Source organism: Corapipo altera, unplaced genomic scaffold, assembly GCF_003945725.1.
Source record: "Corapipo altera isolate COAL_440 unplaced genomic scaffold, ASM394572v1 68, whole genome shotgun sequence".
Taxonomy (NCBI): domain Eukaryota; kingdom Metazoa; phylum Chordata; class Aves; order Passeriformes; family Pipridae; genus Corapipo; species Corapipo altera.
In genome coordinates, this window is record NW_020884919.1 from 4,205,088 (window position 1) to 4,221,638 (window position 16,551).

A 16,551-nucleotide genomic window follows, 5' to 3' on the forward strand; every position below is an offset into this window, starting at 1 on the left:
AGTAAAGCATTAAACAACTCTTCAGGCTGAAAAATCTTTTGTCTTTGAGATTTTAACCCAATCCTTGATATGATGACCATTTCAGCCTTTTTTGGTTTATTCTCTTATGTTAGGAGGGGGCTATATTTTACAACAACACAATTCTCACAACTGAAATCTCCTGTACCAGCTTAATATCCAAACACAAAGTGTGTTATGATATTAAAGAATATCTTCCTAGTTTGTGCAATGCAGGACAGGCAGTTCCAGACAGGTCTTAAAGGCTGATCCTGTTCTCAGGTTCCCAGCTGAAGCTGAAGCTGATGGAATTACAGCAAAGCAATCATAACATCAAGCACAGCTGAGGAGGAAAACCAGAACACTCATTGCATTATGGAGCCAGGCATGGAAATGCACTTGATTACAAGAGGGAGGGGCACAGACTTGCACTGCTGTACAGCAGTAATGATGTTGTTTAATTTTGGATCTAGGAACATACTGAAAGTTTGTTTTGATGACTCTATTCCTAAGAATTAAAGTGTTAAAATGCAGTGCTTTGTTTCTCATTCCTGATAATTACCACACATATTAGGAATATGTGATTCTCTACTTACAGACACACATGAGCACAGTCTACACCCCACAATACCTTACAGACTGTTACAGTTTGGTGATTTCCTGTCCATTGACAAACGCAATAAAAATATGAGTGGCTTTCTGCTATAAAGATTAACTGCAGGTTTTTTACTAATTCCTCAACAAGTAGTAGCACATCAAACAGTCAAAAAGTTAAAAATATAAATTAAAATAATTGAAGTCTGATATTGAGTCTCAGGACTTTCTAGCAAATGGTAGAAAAATATCCAGATATATTCAGTAGAAATACTATTAATCTTTACAAATTTTTGCTTGATTTGCCTCAAGGACTAGCTGAAGAGAAACACTAAGAGACAAAATTTACATACCTCTGCTGGACTGGTGATGGGTATCAGTGAGGACTTAAACAGGGACCTAAAGTCCTCCTTTGTTTTCTGAAATTTTTTAGAAGATAATATATGAAAGCCCCCATAGCCTGTTCACTGCTATGCATAGCTCTTTGAAAATAGCAGGATAGATGACAAAGAAAAACAGGGACTGGGAAAAGCTACTTGTGCCCTGTAAGGTGGAGACATGCTACGTCTGGAAATGCTTTCCTATCTGGATGGAAATGGCTTAAGAATTAGAAAGAAAAAGGAATGGAAGACAGTTACTATTCCAAAGTTCTGTGGATACAGTGACAAACTCTTCACATTCCAATGTAATGACTGCAGATCCAACAACTCTAATCCCGTAATTCCCCATGACCTGCTGTCTACAGGGTGCCCTGCATGAAGAAAAGCTAGGAAGCCTCTCTGGGATATTATTGAAAACAACAAAAACACGTATAACAAGGTAAAAGAGCATCTTCAAGTCAGCAAGTGACTGCATATGGTCATGTATCTTCTTGCATCCCCTAGTTTCTTAATTATGTTACATGTGAAGGTCTCAGGAAAGGTAACAGTTGTTTCAAAAGTTCCTCTGTCCCAATATATCATATGGGATAACATGATGGGGTCTGTTTTCACCACTCCCATGTCAATTTAATATCTCACTTTTGAGTGGAACTTGAAGCTAAAAGAATCCTTTGTGTACAATTTGGCCTGCGTGTATTCTGGGAACATTTGTCCATAGTATAAATTCAGTTGAATATGTAAAAGAACATGCCTGGAAAAAAAAAAATTGCTACTTCTAGGTCTTCCTGCTGGCAGTGCATTTCCTTAATTTCTGGAGTGCATCTGATCCACGACACCTGCCTCTGTTTTCCACACTGTGCAAGCTAGACTGCAATCCTTCAGATGAAGAGTATTGGTTATACACACGGTATTAACTAAACAAACTGTGAATATCATCCAAAACTCAGCACTTCTAAGGCATCCCACTACACTGAAGAGCAGAAATAACAGGACTACGACGGTTTAGACATTAGACCAACGGCAACAACTAGCTTACAGCAGCAAACTTCATAACTTCTTATGATTCTATGAATTTAATTGATTTAACACTAAATAAGACCTAACAAGCGCTAGAGGAGAATGCTTGATTATTCCTGGCCTGACCTACATGAGGAAAAGATAATTTCCTTCTACCTCCTTCCTTTCTTCTATAGGTTTATATACTACAGATAAGTAAAGAGTAGAGTCACGGCCTTCCAACCACCTCAAGTAAGACTGACCCGTCTAAACTCATTTTAGACCTGCATATGATGCTTGTTGAAAGGTGACTTTTTAGTTTAAAGCTGTCTAATTCTGATTTAAAAAAAAAAAATAAAAAAATCCAATGTTTTCCCTAGGAAGATCACATAAGAATCACAAATTTTACCCGGTGCTTGAAAGAAATCTGTTCGTATAGCCTAAATGTTCAGAAAAGTGTTGTTACTTTTAATGTTGCCAGATCTGAAGTGATGAGATACTATGGGAAAGGTTATTCTTGCAGTATTTACAGATACAAGCAGAAGAAGAAGTGACAGAAATTTCAAAGTAAGGCTGCTTGAAATACTTCCAGCTCAATTTTTGCAGAACTTCTCCCCACAGAGATTCAGATATTCATCCAAGCTTTCCATGCTTACCTGAACTAGACATGTGGTGATGGTAATTTTGGAACAGCCCAAACTCTCTGGAGAAGTAGAAGAGTTGGTACCACAAGGCAAACTGATGTACTAGAAAAATATTTTTTAAACATCTGAAGGCCTGCTGCAAATAGCCAAAGGAATAAACTTCATATAAGTCCTAAATTTCAGAGCTTTACCATCAGAAATTTTGCATTCAATTTGGTAGAGACTGCAAGAAGAAATTATCACAAGGCCAGCTCAGGTAGGATGTTGCAGCCCGTTTGTGCTCTGCACCACATTTGTGTACAGGCACATCCTCCACTGGTTGATTCAGGGGAGTGAAAGCACCTCGCTTTCATCACTTCATAAAACTACACATAAGTTTTATCCCACTCTGCCTCTTAATCACTTTGGCACTACTGAACACTTGGAGCAGTTGTAAGTCAAGCCTCAGTTTGCCCTCTGGTCCTTAGTTCCTGCAGCAGCACTATCCCCTTCGCTAGCAAAAATACCTCCTTGAGTTCTGTAAAGTCTTTGGTGAGGTAGCAACAGTAGCTTTAACCTCTTAGAGTATCTCAGAGTTCCTAAACTAGCAAGTTTAAATGCATATCTGTTATGTCTTATTCCATTTTGCAGTTCCATATACCCATCATCCTACAGAAGACATGGCTGTCAAACTGAAATGCTGAGTTTATTGAATAGAAAAGGCTTTAAATCTTCTCAGATTTTCAAAATGAATTAAAGAATAAAGTAAATTTATAATAAAACTATCACTTATTGATTCAAAACTTACAATATTTTTTTTCTTTTTTGACACTGCCTGCCTCAATAGTGTCTTCAACAAGAGGCTTGTCCTTAATCCAGAGAGTGAAACCTCCTCCCTCCCACTCCCTGGGATGATGTTCCACTCCCCGTGCTGTGCACATGAAACAGTCCCTCCTACCCTCTCTCAATCTTCCGTCATATGTTTCTGCAGCAGTTTTTGTGCTGTGATCCTGCAGCTGCTCCCTTTACTTCTTCTCACTGCTCCCACTTCCCATCTGAGGGAGGAAAAAAAAAGCCTCCAGACACTTTTAATCTGTTCCCACACTCCATCTCCACTCTCCTTTGCAGAGCTCCTGGTGCTGCTCTTCTAAGAGACGCTGCTGTGAAATGCAGCAGAGACGGCACCTACAGTTTTAGGAGAAAACTTTTAAGCTGTAGCAGGAACTAGAAGGGGAAATTCTTTGTGGTTTGCTTTGAGCAAGCCCCTCTTCTGCATTTTTTGGGGCTCCCAGTGTGCTTTGTTCACCAGGCGCCGCTGCCATGGCCCAGAAAAGAGCACAAGGCAGCAGGAGTGTCTGCCCCACCACGCTGCTCCCCAGCGCCACGTGGCAAAGCAGAGAGAAGACAAAAGCACTTGTTTTATGTGATAGTATCTGATATCACATAGTGCAGCTAAGATGTCTGCACTTCACAGCAGAGAAATACCAAGGGTGTTGTGCTGTCAAAACTGTAACAGAATCACAGAATGCTTTGGGTTGGAAGGGACCTTAATGATCAACTAGTTCCAAACCCCACCATGATTTCTCTGATTATGCAAGAAGTTTGAGCATAGGCTGTATTAATTATATATATATTATTTTTTTTTTTTTGCTGCAAATGTAATTCTTTAGTGACGAGACCAGAAAATTTCATTTCACTCGGGTGGTTCAAGGTGACTCCAGGAAACCTTGTACACACACTTTCTGCAGGCTAGGAGGCCTCCTGAACCCCCAGTCCCACCACGGACGTGCTACACTTGGTAGGAGCAGTAAAAGTCAACAGCAACAGCAGGATCGACATGTGAACACCAACAGTCATAGTGAGAAGAGTCACAGCCATTCATTTGCCCCCAACCTTGTTAAAAACAAAAATACTCAATGAGTATTACATTTTCCATCGACTGTGGGTTTATCAGGTAGCGTGGTAACATGCAGAGCTGGTGGACTCCTCAAACCCCTTGTTGGATGAAATAGCTGCACTCAGCTCAAATAAACCTTTACAGATCTATGTACCTGAGGTAAAATGTCCTTACAGTGCATCAACATCATTCCCTAAACATCTGAACAAGTCTGGTAAGAAATAGCTACATTCAACATCTTTTAATTTATACAATTTTTGTACCACATCTTAATAGATTCCCTCTCTTCTGTTACTCACACTCTGGTAAAGGTTTTGCAAAAGACACAAACTTTAGGAGAAAATTAAACCTAGAAAAGAAGTTTTCAAATCCAAACTCTGTGTAGCAATTCTGAATGTCTCGTGTCTGTACAACTGCATCCTACTCAACCCAGAGCCAGTGCTGGAACTTCCAAAGGAAATTCAAGAATGGGTTGAGGACACCACTTCCTCTAAGTTTCTGTCAAAATTTGGAGCACTCCTTGCCTTTTCCAGGATCCTTAATGAAAGAGGAGGAATTGACATGTTTTCACTAGGGCTGTTTCTACTTTCTTTGCCACTCCGAGAAGAGTAGGTGGATTAATGCTAAATGGATTAATCCTAAATCTAAAAATCATCACGAGAATTTGATTACTCATCACTACTGGTTACTATACTTTGCTTTTTCTTTTTTTTTTTTTTTTGGCTAGTAAATTAACCAAGCATGGAAAATACTGCTGATAATAGAAACATCAATCTCTCTAGATCAAACCTCAGCACTACTCAGCCTGACACACAAATGGCAGAATGTGCCAGAGCATCTTGGCCAGTTGGAAAGTCTGAGGTAACACCTTCCCAGTGGAAAACATCAATTCATTCGTAGCAAAACTGTTTGCTAGAAATGTCTTTTGTTTGAGAGAGCCCAGGGAGGCTTTTGTTGGTGTTTGCTGAGGATGTCCAGGTTCTCCTGCAGTGTATGTGTGTGTTTGGTTCTGGCCAACATGACCATGTGGACTGGGGTCCCCCACCATGGACCCCCAACCATTCTTTCCACCACGGACTGCTCAGTTCTTCCAACCCCACTGTCCCAAGCAGGCACCTACTTGTCCCAGCACCAGGTGCCTCCTGAGCCCCAGTTGCAGCAGAGACACCAGAAAGCTGAGAGTATCCTGACATCCAGCAGGCTGGTGACAGGCCCACCAGTCACAGAGGTGACTCTCTTGGGGACAGAACTCCAGAACTGTCTTCACAAAATGTCTCTGTCATTTCCTTCCTCCCCCGCAAAGGAAGGGAGTTTAGTAACATCCTGAGCAGCAAACAAACAAGTACAGGTGCTCAGCCCTGTGCCCTGCCCAAAAGCAGCTTCAGCACCAAACACAGTGGTGGCTTTGCTCAGGGTGGGGCAGGAAAAGAAATCCAAAACAAAGAGCAAGCACGTACTTGAAGCACATCTCTTCAGCTCTAAGCCACATTCACTTCTGCTTTTCCTTCATCCTTGTCTCCCTCTCCCCTCTTATCAGGTTGCACTTGTACTGAAAACTGAGGGACATCTTGGAGAAGAAATTAGAAGTACCTTTAAGTTCATCTATTTGAGGACTGTGTCTTTTTAGTACAAATGTCACAGAAGAAATATTCATGAAAATCACAGTACAAACCCACAATAGCCACCTTAACTACAAGTGAATGATTTAATACCTGACAATCTCAAATGGTAGGAAGAGTTATATTGGGCCTTAAACAACCTTAAACCACCAACCATAACAGTATCAAACTTGCTTAGTTAATTTATTGAAGAAATGCTTCAGTAAGTATCCATACACTGTCTGAGTTAATGCAACTTGCACATACACACAGTAGTTTAGAAGACAGTTTGGAGAATACCAATATCTGTTTAACCCTCTGATATCTTTCCCACCTAATTCTTAAAACATCTCTTTCTCATGCTAAGGGAGCTGAATGAAAATACAGACAAATTAAGAGAAAAAGGTCAAAATTTTCAAGTACCTGTGAATTTGGGTTCTTAGTTTCCACAAACAGGACTCACTTTTACACATTTCAGGCCTCAACACCCCCACATGACTTTAACATGAGCCAGTAATGCTCTGAAAATCTGCTCCAGCATGACCTGGCTGCATCCCCAGGATGAGATCTAGCACGGACTATGTTTGTCCCATGGTCAGTTTGCAACATCTAAATATTTGTGCCCAGAAAATTAATGCCTGATTTCCTCATTCAGACAGCTCTCTTAATAAAAATCCAGTTGCATTCCTTTTACTTCTGTCTCAACCAGCCTGGAAGTTCTCAACCCGAGGAGTTTCAAGTCGTGATAAAGATGATGTGAGTCTACAGACCCTGTGACAAGAGGTCTTACTCTTAAAATAAAAACAGCTCAGATTTGAGGAAGTCCCAGTGTAAATGAGGAGCTAGCAGTGTTTGTTTTGTAGTGAGTATCCAAAACAACCTTTTTATAGTATTTCTCAAAGCAGAAAGACCGACAGAGGCACGTTGAGTGCGTGAAGGCACAATCTTAGCATCCAGCACAGCAAAGAAACAACCTCCTCTGTCCTCCAGATGTTGATAAGAGAGCTGTTAGTGAAACTGAGATTCATTGAGGCTGCTGGCTGAAGCAGACCAACCTTAAGAGAAGGTTTCAGAAGCAGGTAACAGCAATGCCTCCTCATCTAGACCGAGGTCCCAGGTTCCCAAGTGCACACCCAACAGGGAGCTGTGCAGGCTGAAGGAAGCAGGGCATTCAGCCTACTCTGAGCCTCAGAGGTCATTCCATCAGTTTGGTGGTGACAAAAGCTATTGGAAGCCACCACAGGATGGCAAATGGGACAGTTTTTTGCAGTTTGTTGTAGCAAGGTAAAGAAATCTGCTGCAATACTCTGAATGGCACTTGCATTATCATGGAAAATCTGAACCAAAATTTTATCCCATCTGCTTTCTTCAGAATCAATGTTATCAACAATTAATCAGGAAAACCGTCAAAGCATCTCCATATATACACTATCCATCAGCATCAGTTTCTGTCGTCGTAGCACTGAGAAAAAGTTTGATGTATCCATGTGGAAATTTTAGGAGATAAGTGGAATGTAAAGACTTCCGCTAGAGCTCAGGTGACATTTTGTTTTAAAAGAGATCAGTGCAAACAACGTCGAAACAGGAATTAGGGTAACAACACAGGATTAGGGTATGTTCTGTACAACTGCCATGTTTCATCTTACAAGAACACACCTAAGTAGTAACAGAGGTCTTCAACATCAAGAGAAAGTGTTTAGCCACACGCAGGCTTTAACAGCTCATTAAATGGTTAACAACTCACACTGATTGGGCTGACACAGCACAGAGGCATCTAACAAAAAAAACAAAAGTCAAGAAAAATAGGATTAGATAGTTTCAGAATTACACATTGTGAGTATCAAAAAATTCAGAAGATGCTGTCTGTACCCCACTAACCTTGATGTGACTCAGTAAAATAGGCCATAATACAGCAGTTCCCACTGCTCAAAGTCCATGGAGTTGCTTAGCAGAGATCCAAGCTGAAGTCTAGACAGCACAGGCAAAGCTTAGAGATCACTGCAGCGCTAGAGATCACGATGGGCACTACTTTTGAGAGCCTGGCCTGAAGCTCATCACTGCAAAGTAAAACTTTCTGAACCAGAAACAGACACAGAAATCCAAACCAGAGGTGTATACAGCTGCTGGGATTGATCTAGCACCACATCGGAGGTTGTGGTGTTGTGCCACCCAAACACCAGGAGAGGAATCCAAATGTGTCTCTGGCACCATTTTAGCTTCTTCATTCCAGGTAGGGAGGAACATGCCCAAGACCACAATACAGCCCTCTGCTCTGCTGCCCTGGTGACAGGGACTACTGAGGGGATCACACACTCGAGCTTGGTTGGAAGAAGATGGAGCATCTCTTCCAAGCCACGATATCTTTGTGTCAAAGCAGAAGGAAGTTTCTACAACAAATGCTTTCAAAAAAAGCAAAAGGTTTTTTGCAATTCAATAATAACGTACAGTACACTCTTTAAAATACAGAGTGCTTCAGCTGTTCACTCTGTTTGGAAATGAAAATGAACAAATGTACATTACAGATGTAATTGGATTGAGAGGCAAAGTGAACAAGAGATGCTGCTTTTAAATGAATTTCCCTTGGACACAAAGAAGTATGTTTCAGAGAAATGGAGAAAATAAAGAAATATATCTCTGAGAATTCAAACTACTTCACCAAATCTCACAGCTCTGTGGAAAATGCATTTCAAATGACTCTAAGACATTGCAGCAGAAACATAAAAACCACGACAAACACAGCCCAGGAAGAGAACATGTTCTCTTTATACAATTTCCCTGTCTGTGCTGATTTGTGTATGTAGGCAGGACAGCTTTTTTCCTCCAAAAAGTACTGAAAAAATGAAATGCAATCTTACATTACACTAAAATCTGTCTCCAATTAGTATGCACTACTCCAAAATGAGCTTCAAGCCACGTGTGATATCTTTCAACTCTGACCCATACTTCCAAAAGAAAAACAAGTTTCTTGTTACAATAACATTATCAGTTACAAACACTGGCACATGTCACAAAGTTTGCAGCAAACTATACCTTACTGGGAAAACAAATCTTCACCATAAAACAAATCTTGCTAATTCTCCTCCTTTATGTGGCCGATAATCAAAGTGTTTTGTTGCATTATTTGAATATCTTCCTAAATTACTATTTCCTTGCAAAGCTGTGCAGACCAGAAAGCTGTTTGCCCACTCACAGCAATGCAAAGAGATCTTTTCTGATAGAAAACTTTGAGTGAAGTGAGGAGTCAGGATGTACAACCCTTTTCTGGCCAGCTCCAAGGCAGAGGAGGAATTAGACTGGATTTAAACATGCAGGAAACATGCAGCCATGGTATCTCCACTGAACAGCACCACAAGGAACGCAGTTGGCTGCTCACAGATAAACCAAGGATATTTTATGTGCAATGTCCTTTATGCCACCCCATGTCCCATCCCTATCAGTGCCACTGAGGAGTAATAGAGTGGTACAGAGTATTTGATACTGAGCAGGATAAGATATCCTTCTATCTATGTCTTCAGTCTCTAACAATACCAAGTGCCAACTAGATACCCACCCTTACCACTCAGTGACTTTTACAGTATCTGTGGCTACTAATCACCTTCCTCGTGGTCACCAGCAGGGAAGCCAGTTAGTCAAACAGTGCTAAACTGCACTTAGAAAAGCAAATGCTGGGAAAAGTGATCTAATCTCATATCCAGTGCCTTTGGGGCCTTTCTACCCTTTGGGGACAATTAGTTTGTCCCAGCAGGAATATGACAAGTGGTTAGTGGTTTGGAGTACTAGAGAAGGTCAGATAAAGTTGCCTCTTGCACAGGATACAACAGGTTTGCTAGATTCTGAGCACTAATTGAAAATATCATTTCACATCTTTATCCTCTACAATTTTGCTCATTGCTTTCAAATTTGCAAATGCCAATAGAAATAATTGTTCAATTAAAATAATCCAAGTTGAATGCATACAAAATACACATAGTTATGATAATTTTAAAAATCTTTAGGAACAGGTTTCCTAAATTGCATTAAGAAGGATTTAAGGTCCCTTACCTGCAGCCTCAGGGACGTTGTCGTCTCATCTCAAACCGCCATCAACCAGCAACAGTTTTAACTATTTCAAAAGAACGGAAAACATGTAGGTCACATGTCTACAGACAGCATTTGGGTTAATCTCCCACAGCTCATAAAGACAGAAAGAAAGCAGGAAAAAAAAGTAAAAAGTAAAATAAAACCACTTCCTGCAAGAGCAGAAGTGAACCATCTCACCAGTGAGTGACTTGCACCCAGGGTTAGAGCAAAATTCTTCCTTATGGGAGAGAAAAAACAATTTTCATAGTATGAAAGCAGCTTCTCCATGAAAATTGCAGCAAACAGGGAAGGTTAGCTTTTGCAGAAGGTAAACATGAGGTTTAAAAGGAAATACTGAAAAGAATTACAATTATAAGCTTCAAGACAACTTCCCTTTTCTTACCTTCAATGAAACCCTTTGACTACTGAAATAAATAGCTTTCTACAAATCTGCTTTGCTATTTTGAAATATAGATTTAGTAAACAGGACAATTACTGTACTGTTAGTTAGACTTAAAAAGTAACAAGTTCTGGACAATCAGAGAGTTTGCTGCTAAAAAGAAGAAAAATGACTCATACTATTGCCTGGCAGGGGTCACCCAGGCAAACACTTCTGTTTCTTTGATTTTCTGTTTTAACACTTCTCCACAAAGCAGCCCTTGGAGAAGCACAGGCACACACAGCTGCTGCCCTGCATCACTTCCTGCAGCATCTCACACCAAAATGGTCCCTCTCAGGCAGGAGGAACCCAGAGAACCTGTGGATTTAGGGGCAGCTCTGCGCCTGTGGGGCTCTGGAAAAGCCCCTTCCTTGCATATGCCTATTGTTCTTTTTTTTCAGCAAGGAACAATAATATCTTTCCAGTATTTCTAGGTCAACTTACGAGACAAGGGCTTGTCTTCCTGGAGCAGTGGGGGTTCCCATGCAGGGCAGGGTGGTGGTGCTGTGGGTATGAGGACAGTCATGGTGCTGGTCAGGCTGAAGAGCTGTCTGGTGATGCTTTGGTAGAACAAGGGCATCTTTTTTTGCTTGTCTCCCACAGAAAAAGCCAAACAGCTGCCATGTGACCTGAGAAAATCATAGCCAACCTGATATTTAAGTGTTTGTCCCAGTAGTGAGGTAAAATGAACCCTCTTGACAAGGGATGCCAGTGTTGTTCCTCAAGAAGATGTCCAGCAAGAAAGTCATTGAGTGCCCTAAAGGATAATCCTGCAGAACAATCCATGGAGGAATGGAAATAGAGATAGTGGAGACAGTGAAAGTATCCTAATGGAGATAGGAAACAAGGGGTGAAGCTGTGGCTGGAGTAGAGCTCTCGGGAACACCTAGAATGGGATTTTGACAAATTTTACAGGGTTGCAAAGAAAGGACTGATTTTCAGGCAGATAACTTCCTATTGCAGCAAATAAAAGATGCAACAAAGTTCCTGTAGAAAGGAGTTTTAGCACATCATGCACTCACTGAAGCACTGGGGAAGCAAGACCTTCAGGGACTCAAGATATTCTTAAGTACAGAGAAAAAAAAGCGGAAACATAGAGCTATTGAAGGAATGGCAGAGCTATTGGGTTACAGAGTGAACCTTACACCCTCATTTTATTGATTTTTTTAGTGACTTCTACAACATCCATTTCATGGCTAAAATCCAATTCTGCAAAAGGCCATTCAAAGCCAGAACCCTGACTGTCCTTATTCCCAAACACTTACTACATGTGCCAAGAGGTAGCACACAGGTACAGGCAGGAGAGTTGAACAGCACAACAGCTGGTCTTCACTGTTCTACACTAAAATATCATTTCTTTGTAGGCACTGCATTTTAATGATGTATTTGAAAGAGGAACTTTTGGAATAAAAAAGTGAATGTTGTCTAAGAACAGTGATGAGTTGTTTCTCCCAGGCTCGGGGAGGTGAGAAAGTAAAATGGTGCTTTTCTGTAAACTAACCACTGCTAGTGCTTCAAGAACTTGCAGCAACACTAATTATTTGCTAGTTCTTTTAAAACCAGTGTATGTTCCAACTATTTTTGTCATATGAAATAAATATTAATTGAAAAATCTATTGTAGCCATGTGGATCTTAAGATTTTTCTCAAATAAAATCATCAAAAGCATTTTTACAGTCAATAAAAAAAATTTTGCAACAGTGTGGACAACAGAACTTCATCACTAAATTGTGAAGAAACCATCATCAAACCTGTAAAATACTGCAGCAGAAGTTGCCTGTGTTACTCTGTCCAAACCCTGGATTACTGAGGACATGACATTTCTCATGAAAATGTCTTTCACTGCACACCTAAAATTTCACATCAAGTTGGATCCTGCATCTGATTCCCTTCACATCCACTTGACAGTATGTCAGCAGTGACAAAATTCTATAAAAGGATGGCAGCTTTGCATACAGCTCAAACTTATGCAGCACAAGCTTCCTGTGTGATCTCTGAAAGGCTGAAAATACTTTAGATGTAAAAAAAAAAAAAAAAAAGCCAGTTAACAAAATCTAAGAGATGATTTAACCTAAGTAAAACTAAACAGGAAGGAAACAGAAACTGCATAGACACTACCTGGAGCAGATTGCTGCTCAATAGGTTGAACCTTGTGTGTTTGCTGTGCAAGTTAAAGATGGAGCATCATTTCTGAAGCTCTGATTCTTGTCCCTATTTCAGTGACTCATGGTGTCATTGCTTATGAGACATGTCATCAAGCTGGTGAACATCCAGATTTCCACATCTCATACCTCAGAGAAGAGAGAATCAAGGCTAGAAAAGCAGTTTTAAATAATCACTGTTGACTGAGGGTGCTGAATGCTGAGCAACTGCTACCAACTCTGTTATAATAAATTCAAGAAGTATCATAAGCCTCCTCAGGTGCTTGAACAGTGATTCTCAGACTTGTTCTGGACCAACAGTCTCCTGAGGGGGAAAGAAACTCGACTTTTTTTTTTTTCCTTTTTGCCTAGTTCTCTGTTATGATGACTGGCAGGCAGCCTGTAGTCTGACTTCTATAGCAGACACCCAGTAGCAAATCTAATTCAGTGGTTAAATCAAGCCAAAATAGACAATACAAAACCTACAGCACGAGCCTGGAAGAACAGTTGAGCATCCAATAGCTGGGTGCAAGAGAAAATAATTTTTTATTAATGAAAATAGTTAAAGTTTCAAAACTTTGCAATTCACTGGGAAAAACCCTAGGAAATTAGAAGACTGTGGGATAATCATGGAATCATAAAATGGTTTGGATTGGAAGAGACCTCAGAGATCATCTCATTCCAACTCCCTGCCACGGGCAGGATCACCTTCCATTAGACCAGGTTGCTCCAAGCCCAACCTCGCCTTGGAAAATGAAAAAATAATGAATTATTTCCCCCATTCTTTACCAGAGAAATTGTATTTTTCATATTTGTAGTAGGTTTTAGAATATTTAAATTAAAAAGGAGAATAAAGAATTTTCTCTGTATGGCCAGTAATTCATATTCCTGCTCAGAGCCATCATTTGCTCAGAGAACTGATGTCCATTCAGTAGCTGTTATTTTTATGCTGCAAGGGCTTTGAATATTTAATCCCAGCAAAAATGTTTCTCGAAGCACATTCTTATGTATTGAGAAGGCCATGCATGTGTCCATATAACAGCTCCAATAGCTTATAGTCCTACAGCAGCCTCTAATATTACCTGCTTGGGCTATAAATGCTCATGCCTGAATGTAAATGTCAATGTAAATATACAGTAATGGCTAAATTCCCACAGCCCTCTCAGCCATAATGTACATTATAAACATTCTGGTATCATCTTCCAAAACCTTTTTTACTCTGAGCTGATTTTTCCCCTAAACAATCCATTTTACTTACTGCAGTCTTGAAAGTGCAAAAGACATTTTTAACAAAATGGTCACAGGTGGTAGAAAATAGATATTTTTAGAGATTCTCCAACAGTTTAATGTTGGCTACATGGGAGGAACATATGCACTGTGACTTGGGGTCTAAAGCCCAGAACACTCACATTTCAGGAGAAAAAATGATCTTACATTAAATCACTTACCAGCTGAGCTGCTAAAGTTTTGATAATAGATATACTTTACAAAGCAGCAGAGAATTTTAGGACAGAAGTCTCTGAACATTTACTTCATTTAGTTCATTTTGCCTCAAAACGATTTTTGGATTTAGGAATATTCATATCTAAGAAAATAACATAAATATTTTTTGTTTTACCCTCATTATTTTTCAGGCTTATTTAATACAATATTTCACTGTTTAAACAAACAAAAAAAAAAGTAGGACACTGAAGGTACTACTAGGTAAGAAAGTTCTACATGAATCCAAATTGGTCCATTCTTCTCTCTTTCTCAGCTGTTTTTAGGGATCTTGACACTTATTTTAAAGGCCAGCCTTTCCTTGGGCTATTTTTAATAACTTAGAAAAGCCACTCCAAACCATTGTGTGGCCATACTGTACTAAAAAAAAGAGACAAACCCCCAGCATATGTTGATGCATTATGTAAAGACTTTCCTTGACAGGATTTAGTTATATGCAAACTTGAAATGCAGTGTAAATGTATTTTTTGGAGTGCTAAAAGTACTACAATACCAAACTGCCAAAAAGGTGGTTTTACATCACACAATAAGGGACCTTAAAAAGATAAGAGAGTTGTGCACATTGGGAGACAGCATCTTGATCTATGTGTCCATGATCAAGGCAGTTACAAAAACAGCCAATGTTTTCACAGCAAAGGAAGACTGAATTTTCTGTCCTTAGTATAAAAATGATGATCCAGCCAGTGTTGTTTCTACGTCTGTTAAAAGAGTTTTAGCTCCATGGTGAATAATTTTTTAGTGAAGAAAGTCCCAAGCCCTGTAAAATCCCACGCTGAGGATGAATAAAGGTAAGATTAAAAGAAGAAAGGTAAGATGTTCTGGAATATTTTCTCTTTTTACTTCAGCCTTTGAGGAAGAGTTTCATTTCTACAGTACCACACTCCCCATTCCCCCCCAAAAAAGGTAAATGCAAGCATGCAGCCACACAAGATGCTCACAAAAACAATGTGACCCCATCAAATCTAATGGAAATAAAAATTGCTGAAGTAGTTTCTTGTTTCTTCCTGATAGAAGTTTTATCTGTGTGACAGGCTCTGCTCTTACCCTGTTCACTCCCACACTGCCATCACAGAGAGTGTTAGAACTGTCTGGGCAGAGGTGCCAGACAAAAGAAATCAATAAATGCAAGAGAAAGTCAGATGCAGGATGTAAAACTCCTCTGCAGACAGACGAGGGACCTCTCTTGTGTCCAGAAGCTTTCAGGGAAAACTGTACTGCCTAAAATGGACTGGGAAACAACAAAATAAGTCAGTTTATCAAAGACTTGAAGCAGTTAGTTGAATTAATTAGTTCAGTATGTCAGTTCCAATCGCTTCCTACGATTGTATGTGCTCATATACACAAATACTTCAGTTTATGTACGTGAGTTTACTCTGCTGCCCTTTTGCACAGTTCCCTCCTTCTGACAGGCAATTGCTATTTTATATTCTCATATGATGTGGGAGATGTCAGGAAATCTTACAGGTTATTGGTGAATGGGGATATCCAGATCTGGGGGAAAGAAAAAAAAAAAAAAAGAAGAAGAAAGAAATGTACCTCTAGTGCAACTAGTAGCCACAAGGTTAAGTATTAGACGTGTTGGCTGTTTGCACTTCTTGGAAGACAAATTCACATCAGCCACCTACAGAAAATAAGGATGTCTTTGCTAAGAGCACTTCAACATATCTGTACAAATATGTTTAATTTCAGCTTACTCCAAGCAGAAAATAGAAAACTGATAACCCTCATTCTATAGCTTTTGAGCTTGTTCCAGTTTTTCGGTTCCTTTTAATCTCTATAGTCTGTGGTCTTGTAGACTTCCTTCTCCCTTTTTTCTCAACACCACTCCGTCCTCCTCTTTGCTCTGCTTCATGTTGGTAATCTTCCTTTTTTTTTGAGCCCTGTTTTATTTTATATCTGTCAAAATTAATAGAGACTCTCCTAAAGCAGGTGCACAGCCCTGTCCTACTCCGATGCTGCAGTTACCTACAGAGCTTACCAGGGAAGAATCCCCTTTAGGCTACAATAGAGGTGCCTAGAGCTTTGCTTTACAGCATTTCCACTCTTGAATGATGGGGAGGGGGTCGTTTAGCAAAAATATTACAACGTTAATTCCTTCTCAGCCAGAATTAGACCTTCTGAGCTGTGATAAACGTTCTTTTAGGTCCCTTATTTGTATAAGTCCGGAGAAGCTCTGCAGCAGGACAAAGTGTATCCTCAGCAGTTAGAAAGGAAAATGGTATTTAGAGTCAGGGAATACCTTTAAGGAGTGTTTAATATTTAGGAAAGAGTAAGACAGGGAGTCTCTAGTGCAGCCTTTGTATGTTTATAAGGGCTCAATTAATTATA

The 16,551-nt window shown here is 39.9% G+C and overlaps 1 protein-coding gene across 1 annotated transcript in view; it reads right to left on the reverse strand.

Moving 5' to 3' along the window:
* The window catches only part of ARHGAP15 (Rho GTPase activating protein 15), a 330,910-nt gene extending 320,695 nt beyond the window's left edge, over nt 1-10,215 (reverse strand). Inside the window, exon 1 of the mRNA XM_027656307.1 lies at nt 10,127-10,215. The gene's annotated coding sequence lies outside the window, so the exon portion shown is untranslated. The remainder of the gene's footprint in view (nt 1-10,126) is intronic.
* Nucleotides 10,216-16,551: the final 6,336 nt, after the last annotated feature.